The sequence below is a fragment of the Cervus elaphus genome, chromosome 24 (genome assembly GCF_910594005.1).
Source record: "Cervus elaphus chromosome 24, mCerEla1.1, whole genome shotgun sequence".
In the NCBI taxonomy this organism is placed as follows: domain Eukaryota; kingdom Metazoa; phylum Chordata; class Mammalia; order Artiodactyla; family Cervidae; genus Cervus; species Cervus elaphus.
The window spans coordinates 37,047,305-37,067,500 of NC_057838.1; the positions used below are offsets into that span (position 1 = coordinate 37,047,305).

General features: G+C 38.5%; 1 protein-coding gene and 1 non-coding gene across 2 annotated transcripts in view; one reads left to right on the plus strand and one right to left on the minus strand.

The window, feature by feature from the left end:
* Nucleotides 1–20,196, minus strand: part of CNTN6 (contactin 6) — a 319,063-nt gene that overhangs the window by 201,370 nt on the left and 97,497 nt on the right.
* On the plus strand, nucleotides 11,365–11,466 carry LOC122683362. Its single transcript, XR_006337711.1, has one exon. It is a non-coding gene; the product is annotated as a U6 spliceosomal RNA (small nuclear RNA).

The window sequence follows — 20,196 nt, forward strand, 5'->3', positions numbered from 1 at the left end:
TTCATCTAATTTAGTCTTATAAAGTCAGAGAATGCTTTCCAGTACAAATTTTATCCCAAGTAGGATTTGAAGGATGATGACGATGATGATATTTTTGAAAATTTATTTACTGTTACATGTATTAACTTTGACATTTATTATCTTATTTACTTCTTAACACAACTCTGTGAAGAAAATGCAAATTCTCTCCCATTTTACACAGGGTAGAATTTTGACACTAATCAGTCTAACATCAGAAGCCATGAGTATGAGAGTTAGGGATGGGTAGATTATTTAAAAAGAAGAAATAGTGAGTAAATGCAAATGACCTGAGTTGTGAGAAATCAAGAATTGGAGAACTCACATAATTCTTGTTAAGGAAAGAGTTGACAAGAAATTGAGGCTAGAGAGATAGATATCCAAAGTGACATCAAGAAGGCCCCTTTAGCCACTTTAAGAATGAGAAATTAATCCTGAGGGCTTTGGGGAGCCATAAACATAATTTAAGTTTGTGATCGCATTTTCAGTTTGAAAAACATGTCCAAATTCCCCATGCAAATGTGCCAGGAAGCAGTAGCTGCCTTGCTTGTATTTAAGAAGCTTAACAGAGAGTCCAGATTTGAAGAGCTCTCCTGATAAAAATGTCAACTGGAAAAAAATGCACAACCTAAAAGCTGAGTTATGTTTTATTTGGCAGATTGTCTGAGGACTACTCTGAAAAAGTAAGGGAAGAGCCAGGATATACAGGGGTTTTTGCTACAAAGACCAGGTGGTCGAAACATCAACACATTACTGTTAATTGAAGAAAACCAGAAATCTCAAGTTAATGAATTTAGCTCTGTTTTTCCTGTGTGGGGACATGCAGGAGTCTGGGCTCATTGAAATCACTCCTTTGATATGCACCCTGACTATCTAGGGCTAGTATCCTGTTCTTTCCCATCCTGAGTCCCCTCTGTGCACGTTGTGGGTGGCCGCAGTGACTGAGGGCTTGGCAATGGGCAACCATTTGCCTCCAACAAGTGTTCCCTCAGGGCGCACCATGGGGGTGGCTGTAGTGGCTTGATGGCTACAGCATCCTTTGTTTACTGATGTGGTAGGCAAGGTATTTATTTCAGTTACAAGAAGGAACTAGACTTAGGGCAAGTTGTTCGTTATTTGCCTATCAGACCTCAATCAGTCCAGATGTCTGGCTTCTTCTGATGCCATGATTTTAGCCGTCTCTCTTGCTGCTTTTGTGGTATTTTGTCTGACCAGTGACCAAACAAGGGTCGCATATACTGTTAGACTCAGTTCACATAGTAATGGCAGAATGCTCTTCCACAAAGGGCTGGATTAAAAAGATGTGTTTTATTTTTTTCTAGACAAAGAAACGAAAACAAAATCCTATTCTAGATGTTTATCCATAAAACATAGAAATCTTAACTTTCCATGCTGATTCTAAAGCTAAGCAGAGAGATTGACTGACTTTTAGCAAACATTGCTATTGCTGCTATTGCATAATGGTTATTACCTATTTTATCATTTCTTTTATTTGTTTCTTCTAGAGGTAGCATGGGAGAAGCTGACTGTCCTATAAACTTTTCACAAACACTGATAATTTACAAATGTGAAGGACTTTTGTTGACAAGAGCACAAGTGACAACAAAAAACTAATGGAAAACTCACTTTTTTTTGAATTTAACAAATATTTATTTTCCTGTCATCTGACCACACACTCAGAATCTGGATTTTGAAAATTTGGTAAGCAAAGATACACCACAATCTTCTAGATGTCCCCTGTTCAATATCGTATGCACTAACCAAATGTGGCTATTTAAATTCACTACAATTAAACATTCAGTTACTCAATCACACTAGAGAACTCAGTTTTGAGTCATAATTTAGCTCTTAATCACAAAGCTTGGGGCTGCTCTGTGTGGCTCTGTGGGAAAGAATCCACCTACTGGTGCAGGAGATGCAGGTGACATGGGTTCCATTCCTGGGTTGAGAAGATCCCCTAGAATAGGAAATGGCAACCCACTCCAGTTTTCTTGCCTAGGAAATCCCATGGAAAAAGGAGCCTGGCAGGTAACAGTCCATGGGGTTACAAAGAGTCAGACATGACTGAGTGACTGAACATGCACACAATGCTTAGCAGTGTTTTTCTGTACTCCATTTGTACAATTTATCACCCCCTCATCACTAAAAAATGGAACCAAAACAAATGAGCAGAAGAGATAAAAAGTTTTTTTTTAAACTATATTTAATAACATTTTCCACATTTTGTAAATGGCCATTTTGGAATACCATCTACATGTTTCATAGGGCCTTCATAACAAATTACCAATACCTGAGAGGTTCAGCCAACAAATTTATTCTCTCAGAGTTCCAAAAGGCTTATAATATAAAATGAAGGTGTCATTAGGATTCATTCATTCTGGGGAGTCTGAGGTCTCCAGAAATTATCCTATGGCTACATCTTAGCTTCAAGTGTTTGTTAGCTATCGTTGGTGTTCCTTGGCATCACTTCAGTTTCTGTGTCCATCTTCACCTCACCACCTTCTAAGAAGACTTCAGTCATTGGATTTACGGGCCAATCAAAATCTGTTATGAGTTTATCTCAATATCCTTAATTACATTTTCGAAGACTCTATTGCCAAATATAATCCCATTCTTAGTAGGTGGACATAAATTTTGTGAAGGACACTTCAACCCACAGCACTTTGTTCAGCATATTTTTGCAATGTTTCTTTTATTAGAGCTGTTCCAAATTTCTCAGACACTTCTTCACTAAAATAAGAATGGTTCCTTAAGAAGCAAGAGGCAATCTAATACTCAATGTTTTCCAAGCTTAGTTGAAGGCAATTTTTTTAAAAGCATCTCATGAAATAAGAATTTTTTCATGGACAGTTTTTTGGGAAATGTTGGGGAAGACAAGACTCAAATACTTCATAGAGAAAAGCTCATTCCTTTTTCTTCCTTCCAGTTTCTCCTGTATTCTGGTGTAAATTTTAGTATATATAGACTACACATCTCAATAAGCCTAGTGGAAATAGCAAAAGTTGCCTGTTTTCACCTTTTCTCTGATTTTCTGCAATCCCTGTAGAAGTGAAATAATTGCTTTTCAATATGAGTTAATTGTTTCTTTGCATGAGTGGGGAGGATGGGATGATTTCCTAGAATAATGATAACTAATATATCATCAGCAGGGCTTCCTTGGTGGACAAGGATAAAGAATCTGCCTGCCAATGCAGGAGATGTGGATTCGATCCCTGGGTCAGGAAGATCACCTGGAGAAGGAAATGGCAACCCACCCAAATATTCTTGCCTGGGAAATCCCATGGACAGAGGAGCCTGGCAGGCTACAGTCCATGCAGTCACAAACAGTTGGACAAAACTTAGCGACTAAACAACAACAAACATATAATCAGCACGCATTGCAGAGTAGGGCACTGTATGAAATATTTTTAATGCATTTTAATCCTTTTAACAATCCTGTGGATATTGATATTATGTCCATTTGACAGATAAGAAGGATGCCGTTCAGAGGGCTGTGACTTGCCTATGATCACACAGTTGATAAAATAAGGAGCACACAATCTTTGTCACTCTGTGTTCTTCCTTTCCATATAAGCACACATTTCTCCAAGTTATTATGTTGTGTGTATGTGCTGGAGGAAGTACAGTATACATTTGACTTGCATCACTAAGTGCTGTAGGTCCTATTTTTTATTTATTTACTTATTTAATTTTATAAGCTCCTTTTAAGTTACATTAAATACACCTGATTGATTTGGAGATAAAAATGTCCACTTAGGCATAACCTCTTGCAACAATTTGGCTTTAACAATTCAAATAACAGCACCCCTTGCAAATCACAGATGCTGATTAGCAAGGTTTCAGGGCTGTGCTTGGAATTGCTGGCACCTCTATTACTATTACATCCAGAAAACAGATGAGGTGAGAGATAAAATGGTCTAATTAACCAGGAGCTGCTTCAGTATCCTCAGTGAGCAGCCACAGAGTAATCAGAAACAGAATCCTTGCCTTTTGGATGGTCCAGAGATGATGCTTAGATGTATATCAAGAACAATGGCACCAAATACCTAAATAGCCAATTATGTCTATAACCTGAAAGAACTAGTTGAGAGATTCTCTCAGGCAAACATTGGCAGTAAAGAGGGGATTGTCTGAATAAATTCTTGTCTCAGAGAAAATGCTCTTGTATCTCAAGAGTTTTAGAGAATCTGACAGATACAGAAATGCCAGCAAAATTCATAATAAAGTTTATAATTTGAATACTCTTGTTTTCTCATCACTGTCCTATGAGTTTTTTCTCCATCAGGGATAGGTTACTGATAGACATACAGAAACTGTCCTGGGTTGGACAGAATGTTTCATGCATGTCCTTTATTTTGGTTATTTTTATTTACCTTTGAATCCTCAGAATTTCCAGCAGCACATATGATTATTGCTAGATACTCATTTGGTGAATAAATAAGTAAATGGACAACACAAATAGGAATTGAATATTGTAATTAATTAATTTCCTATAAACCCATTGCTGAACCCTTTATTAAGTTATAAAGGATTTAATCTGTTTTTGTTTTAACTGCATGTTTTTTAAATGAATGTGTGCTGAGAGCTTGGTCCTGGACTAAGGGCTTTGCATGTTGTTGCTGTTTAGTTACTGATCTATGTCTGACTCTTTTGCCATCCGAGGACTGTAGCCTGCCAATCTCCTCTGTCTGTGGGATTTCCCAGGCAAGAATACTGGACTGGATTGCCATTTCCTTCTCCAGGAGGTCTTTCCAATCCAGGAATTGAACCCTGTGTAGGCAGGCAGATTCTTTACCACTGAGCCACCCGGGAAGCCCGAGGCCTTTGCATACACGATGAGAGTTATCCTCATCATACTGTTAGGGGACGCACACTGACTGAAACCACCCACCCTGGCCAGGCACCATAGTAACCATTTGCATGAACTGTTTTACAACAGGAAGTCCTGATAAGAAACACCACGGAACTAATAAGCCACCATCAACAGGGTGAGTTCAGGAAAGGTCAAAAAGTGACACCAGGTGTCCAACCACCTCCCAGAATCTTTCTTGATGCATCCATCTTGGCTGAATGAGGCATGGACTTGTTCACCAGGAAGGACTCTGAGTCAGAATGATTGGTTAAAGACAATCTGGAAACTAATCCCATCACCATAAAACCCGACTTCAAGCCATGTGACAGAGCAGTTTCTCCTGGGTTCCCTTACCCTCCTGTTCTCCACTCGGGCTCCCCTTCCCAATAGACTCTCTTGCTTTGTCAGCATATGTGTCTCCTTGGATAGTTCATTTCTGAGTGTTAGACGAGAGCCCACTTTCAAGCCCTGGAAGGGGTCCCCTTCCTGCAACAATACCTTTGTTCATTCAAGAACAAGTATTTATTGCGTGCGTCCTCTGGCCAGTCCCTTTTGGAAGCATAGCATCTAGCAGAAAACAAAACAAATAAACAAAACCCTTTCTTCTCTGGGGTTTGAAAAGAAGAAAGATATATTACTATTTGCTTGGAGTCAGAAGTAGTCTACTTACAGGGTAAACTCAGGTACTTAATTGCAGTGCCCCTGTTTCTCATAAGAGCCTCTACACCAACCACTATACTAAGGCTTTTCAGCACCAAATTCCTGTGGTGATCACTACACTAAACAAAGAAAGAAGATACAAGTTCTCTGGATGATTTTCAGGCTGAGCAAACGCCAAATGCTGTTAAGCAATGCCTATCTCTAAAAAAATTCTTTCTCATTGAATTACCAAGGTTAAGGGTGATAATTCCATAAGCACAAGCACATTAATTTGGAATTTTTCAACAATAATGAGAAGGGGCAATAAGAATGAACCCAACCTTTCATTCTGTATTTTTGTTTTATGACAAAGAGAGGACTTTTTCAACCTGGGAGGAAAAAGGAATTACTTTCTGCTGAGTTTTGTATGAGTTTTTAGTGCTGCTCATGAAAAAAAAAAAAAAAAACTTTGGCTGCTGAAATAGTGGGTATAGGTTCTTGGGCGGAATATAGGACGTTAAAATGATAAATCCCCAAGCAACATGGAACTATGATTACACTAAAGATGAGATTAGTAAGATCCAATATACAGTGACTGAGATCAGCCAGCTTACAATATAGCTCCAGGGGTTTCCTATAAATATGTACCTGAAAAGATTGGGGAATATCCAGGTTACTCAAGGGGTAAAGCAACAAGAGGAATGTAGGTTGAGTCTAACCAAAGCTATGGTTTTAATCTGGTAAATGTTACTATGAATAACTAAAAATCCTCCTAACAACATACAAGACCGAGAAAAGAAAAACAAACAAACAAAAAAACCCCAAGAGTTTGGAAGGGTTTTATTTTGTTTGTTTTTAAATTTCACCCCCTCCGCCATCATCGTGGGCCTGGAGGATGCCTCAGAAGCCCGGGGGTGGCAGGGGTGGTAGGGACGTGGGGGGACGTGGTGGGGGCGTGGAGGGGTGGGGGTGAGCGTGCCGAAGTACCTGGCTCCTTGCGCGGCAGGGAGAAGGTACCACTCTTTCTCTACTGCCCTGGGCCAACCATGCTAGGAGGAGGCCAGCGGGCAGTTGGCATCAGCACCCGGGCCAGCCTCCAGCAGCCATCTAGCCGCACTGCACATGCTCAGACTGCCCCTCCAGTCTGAAAGTGTTTTTAGAATACTCCAGGCAGGAGAGATTCTAGTATGTACACTAAAATAATAAAATATTAACGGTTACGTGCATTTAATGGATATACCAACTAGTGTAGTGTTGTTGTTTAGTCGCTAAGCCATGTCCAACTCTTCGTGACCCTCCTGGACTGCAGCAAACCAGGCTCCCCTGTCCTTCACTAGCCCCATAGTTTGCTCAAATTCATGTCCATTGAGTCTGTGATGCTATCCAACCATCTCATCCTATGTCATCCCCTTCTCTTGCCCTCAAACTTTCCCAGCATTAGGGTCTTTTCCAATGAGTCAGCTCTTTGCATTAGGTGGCCAAAGTATTGTCAGCAAAGTGATCTCAGCTTTTTATATGCAGTCTGTGATTGTCATAGCTTTTCTGCCAAGGAGCAAGAGTCATTTAATTTCATGGCTGCAGTCACCATCCACAGTGATTTTGGAGCCCAAGAAAATAAAGCCTGTCACTGTTTCCATTATTTCCCCATTTGTGCTGATGTGCTCAGTCGTGGCTGACTCTTTGCCACCCCAGTGACTGTAGCCTGCCACGTTCCTCTGTCCATGGAATTTTCCAGGCAAGAATACTGGAGTGGGGGTTTCCAGGCAAGAATACTTCTCCAGGGGGTTTCCACTTTTATTTGCCATGGAATGATGGGACTGGATGCCTTCATCTTTGCTGTTTGAATGTTTAGTTTTAAGCCAGCTTTTACACTCTTCTCTTTCACCTTCAAGAGGCTCTTTAGTTCCGCTTTGCTTTCTGTCATAGGGCTGTGTCATCTGCATATCTGAGGTTATTGATATTTCTCCCAGCAGTCTTGATTCCAGCTTGTGCTTCATCCAGCCTGGCATTTCTTATGATGTACTCTACATGTAAGTTAAAGAAGCAGGCTAACAATATACAGCCTTGATATACTCCTTTCCCAATTTTAAACCGGTGCATTGTTCCATGTCCATTTCTAACTGTTGCTTCTCAACTTGCATACAGATTTCTCAGGAGGCAGGTAAGGTGGTGTGGTATTCTCATCTCTTTAACAATTTTCCAGTTTGTTGTGATCCACACAGTCAAAGTCAATGAAGCATAAGTAGCTATTTTTCTGGAATTCTCTTGCATTTTCTATGATCCAATGGATGTTGGCAATTTGAACTCTGGTTCCTTTGCCTTTTCTAAATCCAGCTTGTACACCTGGAATTTCTTCATTTACATACTGCTAAAGTCTAGCTTGAAGGATTTTGAGCATAACCTTGCTAGCATACGAAATAAGCACAATTGTATGGTAAGTTGAACACTCTTTGGCATTGCCATTCTTTGGGATTGGAATGAATACTGACCTTTTCCAGTCCCGTGGCCACTGCTGAGTTTTTCCAAATTTTCTGGCATATTGAGTGCAGCACTTTCACAGCATTGTCTTTCAGGATTTGAAATAGCTCAACTGAAATGCCATCACATCCACTAGCTTTGTTTGTAGTGATGCTTCCTAAGGCCCACTTGACTTCTCATTCCAGGATGTCTGGCTCTAGGTGAGTGATCATACCATTGTGATTATCTGGGTTGTGGATCTTTTTTGTACAGTTCTTCTGTGTATTCTTGCCACCTCTTCTTAATATCTTCTGCTTCTGTTAGGTCCATACCATTTCTGTCATTTATTGTGCCCATCTTTGCATGAAATGTTCCCTTGGTATCTCTAATTTTCTTGAAGAGATCTCTAGTCTTCCCCCATTCTATTGTTTTCTTCTATTTCTTTGCACTTATCTCTCCTTGCTATTCTTTGGAACTCTACATTCAAACGGGTATATTTTTTCTTTTCTCCTTTGCCTTTCACAGCTTTTCTTTTCTCAGCTATTTGTAAGGCCTCCTCAGACAACCATTTTGCCTTTTTGCATTTCTTGTTCTTGGGGATGGTCTTGATCCCTGTCTCCTGTACAATGTCATGAACCTCCATCCATAGTTCTTCAGGCACTCTGTCTATCAGATGTAATCTCTTGAATCTATTTGTCACTTTCATTGTATAATCATAAGGGATTTAATTTAGGTCATAACTGAATGGTCTAGTGGTTTTCCCTACTTTCTTCAATTTAAGTCTGAATTTGGCAATAAGGAGTTCATGATCTGAGCCATAATCGACTCCCAGTCTTGTTTTTGCTGACTGTTTAGAGTTTCTCCATCTTCAGCTGCAAAGAATATAATCAATCTGATTTTGGTATTGACCATCTGGTGATGTCCATGTATAGAGTCTTCTCTTGTGTTGTTGGAAGAGGGTGTTTGCTATGACCTGTGCGTTCTCTTGGCAAAGCTCTGTTAGCCTTTGACCTGCTTCATTTTGTACTCTAAGGCCAAATTTGCCTGTTACTCTAAGTATCTCTTGACTTCCTACTTTTGCATTCCAGTCCCCTATAATGAAAAGGACATCTTTTGGGGGTGTTAGTTGTAGAAGGTCTTGTAGTCTTCATAGAACCGTTCAACTTCAGTTTCTTCAGCATTACTGGGTAGGGTATAAACTTGGATTACCATGATATTGAATGGTTTGCCTTGGAAATGAATAAAGATCATTCTGTCATTTTTGAGGTTGCATCCAAGTACTGCATTTTGGAATCTTTTGTTGACTATGATGGCTACTCCATTTCTTCTAAGGTATTCTTGCCCACAGTAGTAGATATAATGGTCATCTGAATTAAATTCACCCATTCCAGTCCATTTTAGTTCATTGATTCCTAAAATTTTGATGTTTACTCTTGCCATCTCCTGTTTGACCAATTCCAAATGCCTTGATTCATGGACCTAACATTCCAGGTTCCTGTGCAATATTATTCTTTACAGCCTTGGACTTTACTTCCATCACCAGTCACATCCACAACTGGGTGTTGTTTTTGCTTTGGCTCCATCTCTTCATTCTTTCTGGAGTTATTTCTCCACTGATCTCTAGTAGCATATTGGGCACCTACCAACCTGGGGATTTCATCTTTCAGTGTCCTATCCTTTTGTCTTTTCATACTGGTCATGGGATTCTCAAGGCAAGAGTACTGAAGTGGTTTGCCATTCCCTTCTCTGTATATTCATAAGGGATTTGATATAGGTCATTCTTGAAGGGCCTAGTGGTTTTCCCTACTTTCTATCTTTTATATTTTGTCCTACCTCCTTTCGAAGACAATGGGCTTTTCTGGGTGCCTGATGTCCTCTGCTAGTGATCAGAAGTTGTTTTGTGGAGTTTGCTCAGCGTTCAAATGTTCTTTCAATGAATTTGTAGGGGAGAAAGTTGGTCTCCCCGTCCTATTCCTTCGCCATCTTAGCTCCTCCCGATTTTCCCTACTTTCTTCAATTTAAGTCTGAATTTTGCAATAAGGTGTTCGTGATCTGAGCCACGGTCAGCTCCCGGTCTTGTTTCATCTGACTGTATAGAGCTTCTCCATCTTTGGCTGCAAAGAATATAATTAATCTTATTTCAATATTGACCATCTGGTGGTGTCCATGTGTAGAGTTGTCTCTTGTGTTGTTGGAAGGGGGTGTTTGTAAGAGCAGTGCCTTCTCTTGGCAAAATTTTGTTAGATTTCTAACCACTGGACTGCTGAGGAATTCCCCTGAGGGTGATCTTGGGACAGTCTGAATTTGCAGTTAGTATCAGAAGTGAGGGTGTTCTCGGCAACTCCTGAATTTCGCAAAGAGAAAGAAAAAAAGTGAAGTCGCTCAATCGTGTCTGACTCTTCGCAACCCCATGGACTGTAGCCTACCAGGTTGCTCTGTCCATGGGATTTCCCAGGCAAGAATACTGGAGTGGGTTGCCATTTCCTTGTACAGGAGATCTTCCTGACCCAGGCACTGAACCTGGGTCTCCTGCATTGTAGGCAGACACTTTGCTATCTGGCCACCAGGGAATTTTGCAAACATGTTATTTATTTCTCAAAGCAAACTCGTGAGGTATAAGATCACATAGCTGAGAATAGAACATAAGCAAAGTATTCTCTGACATACATGATTACAATAGTTTCTTAAATCTGTTTCCCAAGGCAAAAGAGATACAAGCGAAATAAACAACTGGGACTAAGTCGAACTTAAAAACTTTTGAACAGCAAAGAAAATGGTAAACAAAGCAGACAGCCCATGAACTGGGAGACTATATCAGCAAATGATGTTACCAAGAAGGGCTTAATTTCTAAAAGTGCAAATAGCTCATCACATAATACAATTAAAAAAAAAAAAAAAAAAGAACTGAACATAGGCAGAAGACCTAAACAGACATTTCTCCAAAGAAGACACACAGATGGTTAACAGGCACATGAAAGATGATCAACATTGCTACTTATTAGAGAATGCAAAATAAAATTAAATGAGATACCACCTCATACTGGTCAGAATTGCCATCATCAAAAAATCTACAAACTGTAAGTGCTGGAGAGTGTGTGAAGGAAAAAGAACCCTCTACACTATTGGTGGGAATGTAAACTAGTGCAGCCACGGTGTTTTAGGACCATCATTTTTCTAAAAGATTGCATATCCTATCCCTCTAAAATATTGGTAATGATATAAAGACATCTTACAGAGATTTAAATGTTGAAGTGACCTGGAGGTTCTATATTCACTGAGAGTTTGTTGATCTTAAATTGACTCAAGAGCATTTCTGGATTAATTGTTCTTTCTCCATTTTATGATTTCCCCTGGATCTGAGAGAATAAGGGAGGAAATCAGAAATGCAGTGGGTCAGACTCACTTTGGCAAAATGAAGTAAAATGGTCCTGATACAGAGAAGATTACCATAGAGCCTGTATAAGGGTAACACCGATGTTTTTGAGACATTCCATTTTTTTCTTCCTTTTTTAATTTAAAAAAGATATGAGAAAATACTTGGGATAATGGAAATGTTTTATATCTTGTTTTGAGTTGTGGTTTTCATGGTGACTACAAATATTAAAACTCACTGCTGCTGAACACTGTATCATTGTATTTTATTGAACATTAAATATATTTTAATCTTTAAAATGAGTGCTCTGAGAAATGCAAATAATGATTTAAACCTGGGGTTTGCAGGGTTGACTGCTTCATATATAACTAAGGTTGAACAAATAGAGCACTAACCTTAAGCTTATTGTACTTTATATAACAGATGAAACTCTGTTGGAAAATCATGTGTTTATTAATTGAAAAATTCAGGAGAAAATGAAGGCCCAGAGACAAAACTGACTTTACAAATACTGCAACTGGAAGAAGAGCAGCACTAAAGGAAAAAGTATCCAAGAACATGCATGGATTGCTTACCATGTACCAGATACCATATTGCCATTTCAAATTTGTTATTTCATTGATTGGTTATACCAACCCTATGAGGAACTCACTGCTAAAAATCTATTTTTACCTTGTTGAGAAACATAAATCTTGATAGATTATGCGACCTACCCAAGGTTACAAGGCTAAAAATGGTTAAATCTTGAGGCTCTATTTCTGATGTCAAAGTCTGTATTCTTGACAACCAAGGCTTATTACTTCCATTCAGTCGTTGTTTTGATTAAGTTAGGCTAGTTTAATTATGCATGATAAGTCATTAAATGGCAACTTGAGTCACATTGCCCACTCTACTTTTAATATATAAAGATTAGTTGTAACAACAACATGGCCAAACCAGAATAATCTTTTTAATTTGGTTAAAAGACAAAAGTTTTAATGGTTCAATATGGCCAGCAGGTGGCAATGGTATTCCATTAAATCAATACAGCAACTTCAGGGAAATTAATGTGCATATTACTTCATGGCAAATAGATGGGGGAAATATGGAAACAGTGACTAATTTTATCTTCTTAGGCTCCAAAATCATTGCAGATGGTAACTGGAGCCAGAAAATTAAAAGACACTTGCTCCTTGGAAGAAAAACTATAATCAACCTAGACAGCATATTAAAAAGCAGAGACATCACTTTGTTGACAAAGGTCCGAATGAAGTCAGTTATGGCTTTTCCAGTAGTCATGTATGGATGTGAGAGTTGGACCATAAAGAAGGCTGAGTGTTGAAGAATTGATGGTTTTGAACTGTGGTGCTGGAGACTCTTGAGAGTCTCTTGGACAGCAAGATCAAACCAGTCAATCCTAAAGGAAATCAACCCTGAAAATTCATTGGAAAGGCTGACGCTGAAGCTCCAATACTTTGGCCACCAGATGTGAAGAGTCGACTCATTGGAAATGACCTCAAAACTGGGAAAGATTGAGGGCAAGAGGAGAAGAGGGCAACAGAGGATGAGATAGTTTGATGATATCACCAATTCAGTGGACATCCTAAGTTTGAACAAACTCAGGAAGATAGTGAATGACAGGAAAGCCTGGTGTGCTGCAGTTCGTGGGGGTCATAAAGAGTCAAACATGACTTAGTGACTGAGCGACAACAATGTATATAAAAAATACAAAGCTGCAGAAAAAAGGAGAGGAGCAGCTTTCTGTGATCTCAACCCTAGATATTTATGCACTTGACCTATCAAGGATACACAGTTTTTGAGCTGTTTGCATACCTAGGCTCGTTTAATTGCATTATGCATAAGGTAAGCAGAAGAAGCAATGATGAACACACTGAAGAGACAGTGGTTCTAAGCTATCTAAATGAGGGAAGAGAAAGAAAAATAAATATTATTTGAGGGAATCTTTGAAGCTTCCTTTACAGTTGTGTTTTTGGTGTGTGCATGTGTTTATTTGCATATATATCTATATATGCACATGTACATATTTCATTGCGGTCATGTTGTTAGTATTGCTCATGAAACCCAACAACATGTGTGAGTCGGTGACAAAAAGGAATGTTTTTGGATTTAAGCCAAATCTTTCTACCTCTGGAGGAGTAAAGCCTATTCTGAAACTAGTATGCAGCAAACAAGGAACATTTGACTACACCATTGCAAATGCTGTATTTTACGATCCAGTTTCCTGCAAGCAGCATGCTGGACAAAGCAAAGCCTCCTGGACCAAGATATTTATTTAAGGTTTTGAAAGACAGTAGTAGTTTTCCGGGAAGACAAGGTAAATATGAATATTTTAGGAAGGGGCACTAGCAACTAAAACAGGTGTAGAAAAGTAAAAAAACACAGCGTCTTTGTGAAGTATAAACACTTCGGCAAAGTGAGAATTTTTAATACCTTTAAAGAAAGAATCAGAGAAAGTCTTTTGGTCATGCAAAGAATTTGGATGTTATTATCCTGTAAGGAACTTTCAGATGAGTTTGCCCATCATGGAAATATGAGACTTCTGAAAAAAGGTAGAGGAGGCCTGATCTGAAAGTATCAAAGAGAGGTGGTAGATTGAAGAATTATTTGGGACACAGACTTTATACTACTACAGAAAACTCCAACAAACTGGAAGTCAAAGTGGTGCTCTGTTTATCTGCTGTTGTGATTAAAATATGAATTCTGAAAGACAGTGGTTTTCCAAAAATCATGATTTAGTGTTAGCTTCCTTTCCTCACAGTGTATAATATCAAAAACCATGCCCTGAGATGGTTGAAAATGATGAAGTGAAGGTAATACATATTTTTAAAAATAATAAAAGGAAGATAAGAAAAGTGATGAGTAATGACTTTTGGACTTGTATAATGTGTCATGAGTTGCATTGGGCAGACTGACCCCAGAGTCTGAGTGGTTGGGCAGGAAAAGGGAGTCCCTATTGAATCTAGCACAAAAGGTAACAGGCAACTTATGGCTGGAGATGGCACATGGCTGGTCTAGAGCATATATTATATATGGTGGTGGTTGTTGTTGTTCAGTCACTAAGCCAGTTCCAACTATCTGCGACCCCGTGAACTGGAGCGTGTCAGGCTTCTCTGTCCTTCACTATCACTCTGAGCTTGCTCAAACTCATGCCCATTGAGTGAGTGATGCCATCCAACCATCTCATTCTCTGTAGGCCCCTTCTCTTCTTGCCCTCAATTTTTCTCAGCATCAGGATCTTTTCCAATGAGTCAGCTCTTTGCATCATGTGGCCAAAATATTGAAGCTTCAGTTTCAGAATCAGCCCATCCAATGAATATTCAGGACTGATTTCCTTTAGGATGGAATGGTTTGATCTCCTTGCAGGCCAAGGGACCCTCAAGGGTCTTCTCCAGTGCCACAGTTCAAAAGCATCCATTTTGGGGGCCCAGTGTTCTTTATGGTCCAAATCTCATATCTATACATGACTACTGGAAAAACCATAGTTTTGCTTATATGGACCTTTGTAGGCAAAGCGATGTCTCTGCTTTTTAATACACTGTCTAGGTTTGTCATAGCTTTTCTTCCAAGGAACAAGCATCTTTTAATTTTGTGGCTGCAGTCACTGTCCCCTCTGATTTTGGAGTCAAAGAGAATGAAATCTGACACTGTTTCCACATTTTCCCCATCTTATATATAGTTTATGCCATCTCTCCCTCAAGCAGTACCCTCTGAGGAATATTTCTTATGCCATTCTGCTATCTCCTATAGCTTAGGTTTTGCTCTACTAGAGCTATAATCAGGAAATTCCTGAGTCCCTAAAGTTTGTTTAAATGTTTCTCTGGAATGCTTCTATTTTGTAAATAGCCACTCTGCCTTTGTTCACGTTGTGATCTAGTTCATCACCTGTCAAACGACTCACCAGTGCATGTTCCTTAAAGCCTGTTTGCAATCCTCCAAGGATAGGGCTTCCCTTGTGGCTCAGCTGTTAAAGAATTTGCCTGCAATGTGGGAGACTTGGGTTCTATCCCTGGGCTGGAAAGATTCCCTGGAGAAGGGAAAGACTACCCACTCCAGTATTCTGGCATAGAGAGTTCTATTGACTATATAGTCTATGGGGTCACAAAGAGTCAGACATGACTTAGCAACTTCCACTTTTCACAAGGATAGGAAAAGCAAGGTAGTCTCAAAGGAAGAGAGGAGATACTGTGATAGTGTGAGAAGAGACACTGTGATAAAGATGAGTCTGAGTTTGTATCATAATTTTTGCCATTGGTTGTGTGACATGTAATAAAATGTTTTAACACTCTGAAGCTCCGTTTGTTTACCTGTAAAGTAATGTGTGTGTTTCCCAGGTGGTGCAGTGGTAAAAAACCCACCTGCAATGCAGGGGATGCAAGAAATGTGATTCAATCCCTGAGTTCGGAAGATCCCCTGGAGGAGGAAATGGCAACCCTGTCCAGTATTCTTGAGGGGAGATTGCTATGAACAGAGGAGCCTGGTGGGCTACAGTCCATGGGGTTGCAAAGAGGCAGATATGACTGAGCATATGCGTGGAAATTGATGGATAGAGCATATCCTGAGGGTCAATTTATAGCAAAGTGGCCTTCTTTGTTTTCTGTTGGCTTGCAGACATTATCATTGAACCACAGAATTCTTTCCCAATGAGTTCAGACATAGACTCAAAAGACTTATTGCAGTCGTTGCTAATAGCAGGTACCTGCAGCTAAATGATTGGAGTTAACATAGAGGAGAGCAATGTACCAACATTTCAGGTTTAGATAATCTGAATTTCCTGGCTCTCGAAACATGAAATCATATATCCAATCCTCAAGCAAATAGTAAGTGCCAGTATGTACAAATAAGCGTGGCAGGCACTTCCAAGGATGCAGAAATTAACTGGACAAGTCCTGACCTCAAAGAACCTAGAGGTTAACAGATATGATGCTGCTAGATGGTGCTTATACATATATTTATACTAAACAAGGTAGACAGTAATAACCTTAGTAAAGGATGTTGAGACAAGATTGTGTGTGTGTGTGTGTGTGTGTATCTTAGGGGAGAGGGACGAAAGAGTTCATAGGAAACTGTGATTCAGATACAGTTTGTTTCTTATGACAAAGATCATATAGGTGAGGCACAAGGCTGCTCTGAAATCATTGGTGGTCGTAATAGATTCTGGTGTAATATATCAACTCTAGCTACACCTAGAGTTTCTATGGCATTCAGCCCATGCTGAGTCTTGTCTTTTTCAGCAAATGTGTTTTCAGCCTCTTTCTCCTCACCTGTGGACATCTACATGTGAAAGGTGATGGTCCTGCCAGATCTATGATACAACAGATGATTTAACTTAAGACTGTTCTAGATAGATCAGCAATCACATGTACAGAAAAACAAACCAGCAAACAAACAAAAAACAGCCTTGTCCTAAGCACCAGGGAATTAGGTCATTAAAGGAAAACTGAATTTGAAGATTATAAATAGAGAAACAGTGGCAACAATTTCCCATCAGATTTCTCAGTGGAGGCTTGGAAGTCCATTGTTCTTTAAGAGATAATTGAATGTTCCCTTTTTCTATATTTAAATTGAGAATTTTTTCACTGTATTTTGGGAAATTATTTATCTTGATCATTGACAGAATTCATTTTTCAGATTATAATGTGCAGACATTTGTCATATTTTTATTTTGGGGGTTTTTTGAAATAACAAAATATCTAGGTCTCAGACACTATAGAAAAACCAAATGGAAAATGGATTGGGAATTCTGTGTACCTCGAACTGGCATATAGGTGTGTATGTAAACACATTATGCTTTCTATAAAAGATCAAATGAAAAGTGTGCCCATGGAGAAGGACTTCTGTGCAGCAGACAAGCATTCTAATTATTTCATCCTTATTGGCTTCTATACAGCTGAAAGGAATGCAAAGCGGGGGTGAAGGTGTAGGAAAGAAAAAAAGGAAGTGTTATGTATAGATACAACCGATGTTGGTTAACAAAAAGTGCTTTATTACACATCAGGTAGTTTTTTGGTTTTTTTTTTAAAGCTTTCTTCATTCCCAATGGAAGGCTTTCACTGTAGGGGCAATCGGCCATAGGAGTTGGTCAGTGGGAAGCCTATGAACTGTAAAAACAACAACAAAGTCTTTTACAAATCATTCTTTGTGGATAAAATAGGTAAAAACCCTCACCTTGGGGGCATTTACCAGGACACACTGGCCTTACCTCTTTACCTCCTATTTCCCATAATTGGCTTCACTCCTCAACTTCTCGTTTCCTCTTAGGCAACATGAAATGGACCTTTATAGATGACAAGATTCCTTTCATATCTGTATCTGGGCAGGGAGAATGGGGAGATATCACATCGAAAAGGGCAGCTTATCATACCTCTTTTTCCCCCCTGTTTATTAAAAAGAATGAGTGCAACTGTGGGACTTCTGCTGAGTGTAACAAGCACTTTACCACTGCAAAAAGGGCTCTGGCTGTAAAAGGTCTCCAACCAACTAAATTGAGTGGCACTCCTCACCACAGCCATGTTCAGGTTGTCTTTTCCAAGCAGACAGCTAAATTAGGAGTTAAGAGATGCCCGCGTAGCTTTTCATGATGTAAATCAAAGATGAAAGAACCCTAACTCGCAGGAAATGTTAAAGAAAAAACACCTAAGCGAAAAGCAGAGTAGCTAAATGACTTGCGTTTGGATTTTATTTTGCTTATCAATCCACAGGACTTGATATTTTGGTCATTCTAAATTCATTCTAAATTAAAGATATTTTTGTGAAAATGTCCCCAAACAATCAACATGAAACAGATCATTTTTTCTCCTAGGTAATTTTTGGAGAGTGGTTGAAATTTGTGAAACATGAGTGGAAATCAGGTTTATATTCACATTAATATCTGCAGGTATGTGATGCCTTCATATATAAACACGGCTCTACAACTCTCTTTTCAAAGGATAGGTAACCCTTTAGTAACATCAACCATCACTGTGGTTCAGTGCTGACACCTCTCTGGGTATAATTCAAAATGACATTTTTTACAAATTCATGGAAATAGCTTTTCTTTGTTTTGAGATTTTACCATCTTGTACTATCTTTCATTTTCTTCAATATACCTCTTACATATATGCAAAATCTTACCTTCTGTGTTGAACAATTGACATTTCCATCAAAACAGTCCATCCTATTCTCTTTTATAGTTCTCATTATTTAGTTCAGTGCCTTGAACTTGGTACATGAATCAATAAAAATTTATTAAATGAAAGTAAGCAAGCCCTAAAATTTATTGATAAGATTACATCTGTCTCTAGGAACTAAAAAAATAACAATGATTAAGGGAAAACATTACATAGTTCATAATCTGTGCAAGGCACTGTTTTTATTAATTTATATAGTCATAAAACTTCATGATATATCATTATTAATATCTCAGTATTACAGTTAAGAACAGTGAGATAGAGAAATTAAGTAATGTATTCAAGCTGATAGTGGCAGAGCAAGAATTTGAAACAATGCAGCCTTCAGGCTGGGCTCTTAATTACTATGCTATATATAGCTTTCCTAACAGACAATATTTATTGTGTAGTTGTAAGTGCTTTACATGTACTAATTCATTTGTATCATGAATTCTATTTATAGAAACTGGCTGTATGCCAGGATGGGATATATTAGCACTTTCACTAGACTTTAGTAAACAGAGGCTGAGAATTTCATACTTCTGTGGTTTTATTCTTATGCAGTGGTTATCGAAATGTGGATTGGAAAACCACGGAGTTCCCAACTTCCTTTTTAGAGCACTTACATAGTCAGAGCTCCTTGAGATATCAAAGAAAGTGTTCTGTGGTTTTCTGTTCTTTTTCTCTTCACCTACTTTATAAAAATTTTTTTAAACACAGGATATTCATTATGGAAGATATAAGAATCCCTGAGTATAACAACTACAGCAAATAAATACAAAATTTAAAAAAAAAGAAATCATAAAGCTGCTTCTTAAATCTGACAATTTTAAGGAGAATGGGTTTTGCTGTACCCATATCCCAGTGAACTGGATCTAGTAACTACTGAACCATCTGAAATTCCTTATTAGATAAAGATTTAACAAGGATTGATTATTCCGTAAATTTCAAGAATGATTTGTTACTCTCTAACTTCTCTTAATGGAATGCTGATACTTTAAGTGAAAATTCATTTTTTTTTTTTTACCATCCCCAGTAAAGCTGCTGTTTGCTCTAATCTGTTTCAAAGTTATATTAAGGTAATGCTAAAATAAGTACTAGTTGTTCCTAATGCTATAAACACAACAAATGAATTCTTATGTAGCGGTTTTAATTTTTACATTCCCATGTAATTCCCTAATTTGAATGTCTAGTGAAAAATACCAGGAATGAAAATATTCTAATAAAAAATACATAATTTCATAAGACTTGCTGTTCACACTACCTAAGCTATGTAAGTTTCATTCAGGCTGCAGTGAGCTGTTTAACCATTTCCTAGGACCTCTGTGAAAGCCATGACTTTAAGATGTTCACATAGAGAGGCATCATTTTACTCTAGTGAAATCAGTACATTATGGTATACTAGGCATATTACAACTAGTTCCAAATATGAGCTCTGTTTTTTTAACATGAATCTTTTTGTGTCCTTCAAATATGGTATTTCTTTTACATAAACTATATGTAACTGTCCTACACATAAACATCAGAGTTGGTAGACAGATATCCACCGTTAAGTTAAAGGGTGGCATCTTTATGATATACACTAATCTCAAAGCATATTCTTCTAAAGTAAACATTAATTTTTTTGGTAATAGTCAAAGCAAATAATTAATAATAGAACTTCTTAATCTATTGTATAAACATCATCTTCCTTGAAATTTCTGGGTTAGACC